Source organism: Myotis brandtii, unplaced genomic scaffold, assembly GCF_000412655.1.
Source record: "Myotis brandtii unplaced genomic scaffold, ASM41265v1 scaffold36, whole genome shotgun sequence".
NCBI classification, from domain to species: Eukaryota; Metazoa; Chordata; class Mammalia; order Chiroptera; family Vespertilionidae; genus Myotis; species Myotis brandtii.
Genome location: NW_005363836.1, coordinates 5146174 through 5155948, shown reverse-complemented (window position 1 = coordinate 5155948; position 9775 = coordinate 5146174).

Genomic DNA, 9775 nt, shown 5'->3' with positions numbered 1-9775 from the left:
GCCTGGCTGCCAGCTGCCATCTTGGCTGACAGTTAATTTGCATATCACCCTGATTAGCCAATGGGAAGGGTAGCGGTCATACGCTAATTACCATGTTTCTCTTTTATTAGTGTAGATATATGTGTGCGTCTGATTATTTTTGTTTTGTTTTTGTAAGAACCATAAGTTTTAGATATTAAGACACTTCACCTCTAAATACTTTCGCTATACATCTGTGAGGATACTGTCCTATGTAACCACAAAACATTTATCACATCTAAAAAAATTAAGTTATTTTCTAATATAAAGTCAATATTTATATTTCCCCAGTTGCCCCAAAGTGCCTTTTGTATGTATAGCAGGGTCCTTGAATAATGTTGTTGTGTTATGTTTTTTTTCTGAGATAAACTATGCTTTATTGAATTGTATTAAAAATATTTAATATATTTAATGTAATTTAATTGAACTTGAGGCAAAATGAGTTGTTGTTTTTTTTTTCCCTTAGGTACTACTATTTCTTTTTATTGTTAACACTATCACCGATGTCTCCCACCTTTGTCCACATCCACCTAGCAATCCCCTTCCCTGGCCTTCACCACACTTCTGTGTGTGTCCATGGCGTAACCATATATGTTCCTTGGCTAATCTCTTCACCTTCTTTTATCCAATCTCCCCCACCAGCTCCCCACTGACATTTGTCGGTCTGGTCCATGTATCCATGCCTCCGGTCCTATTTTGCTTGTCAGTTTATTTTGTCCATTAGATTCCACATATTAGTGAGATCATATGGTATTTGTCTTTCTCTGACTGGCTTATTTCACTTAGCATAATAAGTCTCCAGGTCCATCCATGCTGCCGCAAAGGGTAAGAGTCCCTTCTTAATTACAGGTGCATAGTATTCCATTGTATAAATGTCCTAGTTTTTTTCTGTAATTTTGTTGATGATGAGATGTTGTAGGAACTTAACTTTTGTTTATATCAATTAGCCTATGATAAAATTGGTTTTGTTATACTTCATTTCAACTAAAGTTGCAGAACCTATCTATGATGTTAAGATTTAATTTACAGTACTTTGTTTTTGAACCAGGATCCTATCAATGATTGCCTATTGCAGTTGGGTTTTAACTGTCTTTGGTCTCTTTTAACCCAAAACTTAATCTTTATTCCCCGCCCGCCTGCCCCGTCCCCCAAAAGAGAAAATAACTTTGATTTTTTTTTTTTTAAGAAACCAAGCTAGTTGTCCTGAAGAATGCCTTAATTCTGAATTTTTAAATTGTATTTATTTGTGCTTCTAGACCTTGAATTTCCTGTAAACTGCAAGTTACTAGATTCTTGAGTGGTTGAGATTAAAAAAAGGATGCTTTATATTTTTGATATTTATTTTATATATTTAAATGCCATTTAACAAAGAAAAATGAACCAAAAAAATGAGTTCGCGTGTCACCTCTGACACGAGTGTCGTAGGTTCGCCATCACTGCATGATTAGGAGGTGTTTAATGTCAGGTGGGTCCCATTACTAGTGATGATAAATTTGATCATTGGATTCAAGTGCTGACAGGCAGATTTTTCTATGGTTAAAGGCTGTTATGTTACCTTGACAATTAAGAAGTAATTTATGGGTATATTTGACATAATACCAAACAACCTCTCCTACATTTTTCCCAGTAGTAGACATGGAATCAGCACCTTTTTAATTGGAGATTGTCCCACAAAACTTATTCAGTTTTTAGGTGAAATAAATATCCCCGCATTGTTCCTTTGTCTCTTGCCACCTTCTTGTAACTCATGGGAAAGTGACATAAAAACAGACCGTTCTTTTAATTAGTGGTTCTTAACCTGGGGCTATTGAATAAACTTAAGGTAGATCTGAGAATCATTTGGAGTTAAATGGGAAAAAGAATTATACCTATGCATATATTCCCGAGGAGATGATCCTAGCTGGTGGACAAGTAAGTGTTTATGAGTTCAGATGCCAATACAGTGGGGCCTTGACTTACGAGTTTAATTCGTTCCGTGACGGAGCTCGTAACTCAAATTACTCGTATGTCAAATCAGAAGGTGAACGAGTGAGACAGGTGATGCTGGGCTGATGTTGTGGTGTTCACTGTGACGTTCGCTGCGCCAACTAGCGGTGGGGTATTTGAAGCTGGCTCGTAACCCGAATTTTATCTGGCAACTCAAAGCAAAAAATCAGCGGAGAGACGGTATCTCGAAAAACTCGTTAGTCGGGACACTCGTAAGTCAAGGCCCCACTGTATTTGGAAGATATGATGGAGGAAGTAGTTGGAGGTTTTCTTCTGATTGTTTCTGTTTCTCAGTGGAATAGGAAGTTAGGTTATTAGCTGAGAGTGAGGAAATGTTGTAAATCTGAGGAAAGAGTGAAACATTGTGTAAGCATTTCTTCTTATTGAAAATGTTAAAAATTATAACATGTTTGAGAGAAAGTGACTTTGAGCCAAGTGCAAAGCTCTTGGTAGTATACATGTTTTTATCTCAGTTAAATAAGAAAAAATGATGATAGAATTGTAATTATAAGCTAATATGTTTGGTGCAAAACAGTATTAACCTTTCTGGTACCTGATGTTTTTTCTCTTTCATTCCTTTTCAAATAGTACTCTTGTTATGTTTTCTCTAGCAATAGTAATAGAACCAGATATACTATTTTGTTATCATAAAAGATGATTTTGTGGAAAAGAAATTGAGGATTACACCTCTGCCAAGCCTCTAAGAGTTGCTTAAGGCTTTGTCAACCTTGGCAATGAAAACCCAGTTTCTCTTAAGTGACTCTTCTGTTTTTGGAGCAAAGGACATAATCAAATATGACTGATCCCACTTTAAGAACTAGGTATAGCTACTTAGATTCAGGACCAAATCCTTATGGTGATGTTTTTCTCTTAAAGACCTCTTTTTTTTTTAAACGCATGAAGGAGTAATCTGTATATTCATTTTTTTAAGTGAGCCTCATAAAATGTAGTCACATTGGAACCACTAATTATTGTGGTGTTTTGTTTTTCAATTGCAGAATCAAATTTCAAATGATCAGTTTTCTCCAAATAAGAGCAGAGTGTAAAATCATACTCTAGTTTGGACCACAGTAGGTAAAGGAGCTAAAATTCACCAAAGGGCAAAAACAGTCTTTACTGCCTAGTATACATTCCTCAAGCCAGAAAATAGAGGGAAACAAGTTAGGGACAAGCGTGGGATTTCCTGGGTCCTGGAAACCAATATAAGGGTGAAGAGAATGCTTGCAGGATTGGATCAGATGCATAGTGCTTCGTAAATGTTACCCTCATGGGGAAAGATCCTTCAGGAACCAAGAAGTAGAGCACAGTCCAGAGACAGAGGGAGAGGACTATTCTGGGAAGATTCTAAAGGAAATAGAAAATACCTCAACCCAAGCAGCAATAGTAATAGAATTCTCATTTCATCCAGAAGCCTTTGCAGCAGCATGGCCATATAAGGTGATGACCAGCAAAAGGCCCACAGGCTACATGTAGGTACCTAGTTCATGACTTAATTTCAGCATGAAATTAGTTTACTAGGGATGTCAAGCACTGGCTACACTCCTCATACCCCCTCCTGTGGGAATCTTCCCTGCCTAGAGTTTGTGCTCCTAATGTGTGAATCTTCCTGCCTCTTGCCTACAGCTTTATGGGGTGGGCTGTATGACCTAAGGGAAGTCAATTCATGAGCTGATCAGCACTTTTTACCAATGGCATGGCATAAAAAGATTAATTTAGGGAATCAAACAGGTTGCCTGTCTTGGAAAACTGAATCAAAGAAACAGAGGAAAGAAGTATTTGTTGGTGCTAGGCACCTGACATTCCAGCAATTAGAGAGCTCCTGGTGGTCATGTGAAAATTAAAAGTTATAGAGGAATAAAAACTATGAGCATTGGAAGCCAATAGGTAGAGAGAGAAGAATGGAAGAAGTGAATAGAGAAAAACAAAATCACCAGGAAAATGAGGAAAATAAAAATCTTACATCTTCAAATAGAGACAATTATATTAGTTGTTTCCAAGACTTGTCTTTTAGTTTCAATTGTCATTACGCCCTGCTCTACTTAGGGGCCTTGTCCTTGGAGTCTCAAGAGTCCAGTTGTATATTTATAGGAAAACTCCTTGAAATAGGTTGAGCAAATCCTTGTTCCTTGTAACCAGAAAAACCAGAAAGCATTTCTCTTTTTCCAAGGAGCTGTGCTAATTAAGCTAAATTGTGCCTAGTTATGTTCTTGCTATATAAACTCATCTTTTCTACGCTTTGGGCTCTTATTTAACAACTTAATTTAAAAAAATTGATATACAATTAATTTCACATATTTAAAATTTACAACTTGATGAGCTCTGACCAATGTATACACTTTTGAAACTGTCACCACAATCAAGATAAACATTTCCATCACTCCAACATTTCTTCACGCCCCCTTTGTAATTCATCCTTCTTTTCATTCCTGTCCCCAGGCAACCACTGATCTTTTTTTTCTGTTACTGTAGATCAATTTGTAATTTTGTAGAATTTTATATAAATGGAATCACACAGAATATACTCTTTCTTGGCTGGTTTCTTTCTTTTACCACAACTTGAGATTCATTCATATTTAGAATATCATTATTTTGTATATTTTTTCCTGAGTAGTATTCCATTGAATATACCATAATTTGTTGATGGACATGCAGATGGTTTTCAATCTGGGATTAAGCAGTAGAATCAAAAAAATCAAAAGTAGATTTTTGAAAAAAACTAATAAAATAGACATGCCTCTAGCAAGATAGTATATAAGAGAATGTTTGATCAGTTTTTAGAAATTGTAAGAGAAAACTACAGATTAAGTGTAGATTTTAAAATATCACAAGAAAATACTGTGAAACGTTTTTTTACCAATAAATTTAGAAATAGATAAAACATACTTTTCTAGAACTATATAGAAATTACCAAAATTATATAAAAAAGAAAGAAAAACTGGAATATAGCATTAACCACCCTCCCAACTATTCTACCTCCAGGTGGTTTGTAGCATTTAATTCTTTGCTATGTGATTATTTTGAAGCAAGATCAATTAGTAGTATGATTTCAATATATGGCTCCCATAGGTTTGGTTATTGTTTTTCTAAATGTATTTATATTTTTCAAACATTATTACAATAGATTTCTAGGTTTTAGAAACCTTAGCATTTACTACAGCACTTGGAGGGGGAAACAGCAGAAAAAATAGAAGCTGATCTGGACTCTGCAGATGCACTGCCAGGCAGGCACTCAAAGATGGGAAACTTTTCCAGACACAGTGCCCTGCAGATCTATGTGTGCACCAGGGACACAGATTCATCCTGTTTGCAGCTCCTTACCTCCACTCGGAAAACTTTGTTGTAATGGCTCTGGAGCCATGGCCTGAGCCCAGGGCCCTGAGCCCTGGGCCCTGGAGTGGGTAGGGGGACTTAGGGGCAGCTTACAGCCCAGTAGGACTTCCAGGCAATGGCACCCCCATACTCTAGCTTACCACCACTTCCCATCTCCCCTCTGTTTTTACACAGACAGTGCACAGGTCTTGGTGGTCTTGAATTTCATGTGCACGAGAGGAAGAGAGTGCAGGGGCAGCCACCACCTGGAGCTGCTGCCGCACACAATGAATGTGATGTATGCTTTCAGACCTCTCTGAGGAGTGCATATGCAGATACTTTATTCTGTTTTCATGTTGGATATATGGATTGCGTGGCTGCACAGGTGATTTATATTTTTTATACCATTCTGGGTTTTGTTTTGTTTTCTAAAGGCTTTTTATCATATCCAACTTGTTTGAGCTCTTAAGATATGTCTTGTGTCAGGTTCAGTCTTGCCAGGGCTTTGAATTAATGAGAACGAAGGGTACAGATACATTTGAAGTTATCTTTCTTCCTGAGAATGGGGTCTAGAAATAATCTAAACCTGTACCTTGTACCTTGTCTCTGAGACTCTCTAGACGTTAGCATCGATAAATTGCAAAATATAGTCATAAGAACCTCTCTGAAGAAGTCTGTGGTCATGGCTTGTATCCTAAAGCTTATCAGAAAGAGGCAGTGCAGTTGGTATATACCTGGTCTGGCTTGTTTAGTACCCATGCCCTCCTCCCACCCTGTATGATTCCCCCCTTTATAAAGACTAGTTTGCCTGCTTTTCTATAGTGATTTGGAAGTTAAAAGCATTCTATTTTAAATTCTACTGCAGGTCAGTAAAAATTTCAAGACATTATTAAACATATAATTGTCATTATAAAAACAAAATAACTTTAGATCCTTCTCTACAGAAGATTTAAACCTAGTTTTTATTTATTTTATCCTTCATTTAGAATTATAAAGGAGACAATAATTCTACATTGATTTTGTATTAGGTAATTTAACTTTTTTTATTTGGAGTTTTTTAAGAATCTTTGTTTTACTTTTGAGCTTTAAAAAATCACCATGATATATTTATTCATTTTTTCTTGGAACTTAGGGAACTCTGATCTCTGGGATCAAATAATTTTTTAGATCAAGAAAGTTTTCTTTTAAATATCATTGATTATTCCTTTTGCTTTATTTTTTAATGCCTGTAATATTCTATTCACAGATTAGAAAAGTTAGAAATACATGACTTTCTTCTGTATTCATTATCATACCTCCTGTCATGTTTATCTCTTTTCTTTGTATTTTAGTCTTGTATTTTGCATCATGAATTCAGTTTGCTAAACTGTGAGCTCCTTCAGGCCAGGGACTATGTCTAATTTATATTTTTGTAATAAGTACTTAATACAGTGTTTGACACATAGTAAGTGTCTCTAATATGAATATGCTCTAGCTGTTTTATATTTGGTTTTCCTGTGTTTCTTATATTGGTCTGATGATTGCCATTCCAGTACACAAATCTTTCTTTGCAGAAATGCCCTTAGCTAAAGGTAGGGCTGGAGGCTAAAATTCAGTCTGAGCTCCTTAAGTAAGATCTGCAGCCTGGTGCAGGTAAGGAAGGGGCACTTTTTTTCTAATTTGCATAAATGTGTTCTGTGGGCTAATAGAAACCTTCATTGATCTGGTCTCTTCAGACTTTCTTTTTTAATTAATTCAATGTCCTCCTAAGAAACACTTTTCTTGAATACATAAAGATTTATTTTGTTTTCAGCAGAAAATTAATTACATGAAATTTTGTTCTTTTCCTTCTTAGTCACTAGAACATGGCTCTCTCATCTTTTGCTGTATATTTTTATATAGGTTCCATTTAAAGGTATATATGTGGCTTTTATTATTTGCTGATGTACTGGCAGAAACCCTTTTGTTTTTTTATGCAGGAGGAGGGTAAGATGCTATATAGAGAGTTTAGGAAAGTTCTTGGTATGTTTGAGATTCCACTTCTTTCTGTCTTCAAGGCAGTAAAGAAACTGCCCAAGCAGTTTAAGGCTGAGTGTCAGGAAAAGTGTGTGTGTGTGTGTGTGTGTGTGTGTGTGTGTGTGTGTGTGTGTGTGACGTAGAGGGGGGACTCAGGATTCTGTGAACAAGAGTTAGAGGAACGTTCATTTTTCAAATTGGCAGGATTTTCCAACTATTAGTTCCCAGGGTATAAAGGACTCCTCATCTATATCTGCCACCAGCTCCTAAGTTGGGGCAGTAGGATGGTTTGACATGGGACCTCATTTTTGTCCTGCATTGGATGCGACTATCCGGTTAAAGGTGATACACTAAATGAGGCCTGTGGCTCGCCTGCCGCGGGTTTGACATGCTTGTGGGGCTATCCCAGGAGGCAGGTAGAGTAGCAAACTTTTTGTCTAATGTTTGTTAGATTGTGTCAATCCTAGTGGGACACCAAAAGTAGAGGAAAAAGACCATGAGCAGGTAACCAGTACAGGGCCCTAAGGTACAGGAAAACCAAGTACCAGGCTTGGGATTCAAGAAGGAAACTAGGTCAAACTTAAGGACTGAGACATCAGTAGAAATGAAATTTAAGGAAGTATTACCTGATTGATAGAGTGTTTTATCTGCCCGTGTGTAAGCACTCAAGGGAAAATTAACAGAGGAACAAATTCTAAAGGAAATTTAATTTAAAAGATTATGTTCAAGATTCAATATTTCTGTATTGCTCTGTTTTCTTCATAGAGAGTTAAATGTTCTTTTATCTATAGAAAGATAAAAAAGTTTGGTAAAAGTTTTTCAAAAGGTTCCCAGGATTCGGTTAGATTTTTACTAAGTAAGTCTTCTCACAGAATATAACTAAAGAGAGTTAGTAGTTATCTATCTTTAGCCCTGGTGCACTTCCCCAATATAGTTTATTTCCTCTTACCTGGACTGCTAAAATAACTTTCTTTAAAAATTATAATTTCCATTAGGTAATTTCATTGTTGTCTCAATGGGACAGTAAAATATGTGGCAAAAAAATGACAACACTCTTAGAGGATTCAAAGTTTCAAGAATGGCAAAATATATGGAAACTAGTATACCATTATCCAAAGCAGGAGACAATCAGGATGCTTCCAGGTGAAGACACTGGCTTTCCAAAGGACCTTTGTCTGGGAGCATGCTTGTTTATCTTCTGCTTTGTGGAAACACCTCCATATGCTCCTATATTCTTTGGCTAAAAGGAAATTTTACATCTCCTGATAGTGACAACTGGGTTTTTCCATAAGTTATATTACTTTTCTTTGTATGATCATAAATAATGCATTCACATGGTAAAAAATTAAACAGTGAAATAAAGAAAGGTGTCTTTCTCTTATTTTGGCACTTGCTTTCATTTCCCCAAAACATCTGCCATTGGTATTTCTTGTGTATCTTTTCAGATATTTACACATATCTGTGTCTCATTATCCTTATCTATAAGACTAGAGGCCCGGTGCATGAATTCGTGCACCAATGGGGTCTCTTGGCCTGGCCTGTGGGATTGGGCTGAAACCGGCTCTCTGACATCCCCTGAGGGGTCCCGGATTGCGAGAGGGTGCAGGCCAGGCTGAGGGACCCCACTGGTGCATGATCGGGGCCAGGGAGGGATGCGGGAAGTTGGCCAGCCAGGGAGGGGCCACGGGAGGGCTCCGGAGCGTGTCCTGCCCATGGAGGGCTCTGGGGTGTGTCTGGCCCATGGAGGGCTCCGGGGCATGTCCAGCCCATCTCCCTCAGTCCCAATCAGCTGGACCCCAGCAGCAAGCTAACCTACCAGAAGAAACATCTACCCCTTGTTGGTCAATACACGTCATAGCGACTGGTCGACCAATCGATTGTCTGGCCCCTGGTGGTTAGTGCACATCATAGCGAGTGGTTGCGTGGCCTTAGCATATCAATAGCATATTACACTTTGATTGGTTGAATGGACGACCAGATGATTGGATACTTAGCATATTAGGCTTTTATTATATAGGATGGGGTTAATACTAGATCCTATTAAATTTTTTTTCTTCTGATATAAGAACAGCTTCAGTATAGGAGTTTTATTTTATTAAGAAAAATAAGGAAGCCCTGACCAGTTTGGCTCAGCGGATAGAGCGTCGGCCTGCGGACTCAAAGGTCCCAGGTTCAATTCCGGTCAAGGGCATGTAGCTGATCGATGTTTCTCTCTCATCGATGTTTCTAACTCTCTATCCCTCTCCCTCTCTGTAAAAAATTGATAAAATATATTTTTAAAAAAAGAAAAATAAGGAAAGCCAGAGCAGCTTTTTTTTGTTTTTGCTTTTTTTTAATACAGTGGGGCCATTACTTAGGAGTGTCCCGACTAATGAGTTTTTCGAGATACGAGCCGTCTCTCGGCTGATTTTTTGCTTTGAGTTGCGAGCTAAAATTCGGGTTACGAGCCAGCTTCAGATACCCCACC